The sequence below is a fragment of the Gavialis gangeticus genome, unplaced genomic scaffold (genome assembly GCF_001723915.1).
Source record: "Gavialis gangeticus isolate Ggan-Ray unplaced genomic scaffold, GavGan_comp1, whole genome shotgun sequence".
NCBI classification, from domain to species: Eukaryota; Metazoa; Chordata; order Crocodylia; family Gavialidae; genus Gavialis; species Gavialis gangeticus.
In genome coordinates this window covers 144,763,977-144,765,734 of record NW_017729032.1, presented here as the reverse complement: position 1 = coordinate 144,765,734, position 1,758 = coordinate 144,763,977, and positions in this window count along the sequence as shown.

Sequence of the window (1,758 nt, the reverse complement as noted above, 5' to 3'; positions counted from 1 at the left end):
CTCAGGTCCCTTCTGACCCTACAAACTATGAAACTATGACTTTGGGCAGGTGCTACACAAAATGTGTGTAAAAACTGTAACCCTGTTACTTCTGTAAACCACGGCTGGCTTGTGTTGGTGTGGCCTGCACAGTGCACAGCCCCTACTGATATGGCCTGTTAGGCTTGTGGCCCCTCATATCTTAGAAGTTGGAGAACCCTAACATAAACTATCACAATAACAACTTAATGCATATGTGAGCACACCTATGCATGCCCTACCCTTCTTGATACCAGTTTTGAGATGACTTGGAGTTTGAAAGGACATCTTAAGATGATAACATATATATATATATGAAGTGAAGCTACTGCATTGTATTCATATATAAAAAATGATTTTATCATTACCCATGTCCTCATTCCCATCTTACTTTTTTTGTTAAATTAATTTATTTTGTCTTTTCTATAATAGTAAGTTCCTTGCACAGAGATCTTGTCTTCCTATAAATGGTGCCTAATGAATCTCTAATGAAGCTCTAATCTTAATTAATACCTTTAGGAATTATTATATTAAGATTGATTAGAAAGTTTCAAAGACCAGACAACATGTATGTGAATACTAGCATACATTTGCTCATGGGGAGGAAACCGCATTTAGAATGTTAATCACTGAAAGGACTACAGTCGACATCCTGGCTACATTTAAGTCATTGGGAGTATTGCCATTGGCTTTAATAAGGCCTTGATTTCACCTGATCGGTTAAATACTGTAATACTTCTTCTGATAAATACCCAATTGATTTCAACCAGATTTTTGTCTGAAGAAAGGGTATATTCAGTCTTATATTGCTGGTGTTGTGACTAAAGTAACAATTAATGACATAAAGTAAAATAAAATGTAATTGGCCTGGTTTCTATTAAGTTCTTTATGGGAATGACTGACATGCCAGAGAGTTGTGCAAATAAATTGTAAGAAGGGGATTTCCATGGTTAAATTACTAGTTTAGACCTTAGGTCTTGTACAAACTGCATTCAGTTGCTTGTTTTGCCACAGATACTCCACAAATCACTTAGCTCCAGTAAAGGTCTTGGGCTCCTAACATGCAGGGCTTACATGGAATTTAGGTACCTAAGTCCAAAATAACAGTCCAAAAAGTCCTCTCAGTTGTTGCTTGACCCTGAAAGTATTCAAATACTATAGGAATCAGAACTCGTGGTAGAGGTGATATCTTTTATTAGACCAGCTAGATCTTTGCAAAAAAAAGGCTTTATTAGCAAGCTTTCAGGCAACAGGCACCCTTCTTCAAGCATAGGAGAAAAGACTGTAAAAGTTCTCCAAGGTGGAAATGAAAGTTGTTTCATAGGAGAGTTGAAGGTGTGGTAAAATCTCCTGTCTGGAACACTTCATTTTATGCAGATTAGGCTCAGAGACAAGTTGAAATAGTCTGTTTACCACGAAGTTGTTTGGTGGCAAGCAGGATGTAAAGTCATAGTTCCTTCTGGTTATGATGTTTCATAGTTCACAGAAGAGTAAAAATTTTTTTCACAAATATCTAGTTGGTCTAATAAAAGTATAACCTCTAGCAGGAGTTCTGATTTCTTTTGCCTCTAGACCAATACAGCTACAACCTGGATACCTGTCACATAGAAGATATTGAATTTTAGCCATTTTTTTAAAATGAAATCCTCATAATTTTGCAAGGAGGAAGCAAGATTTAACACCTGAAACCTGTGACCCTGCTCCTGTCTTTGTTCAAGGTAATTTGCGTTATCACAGAGC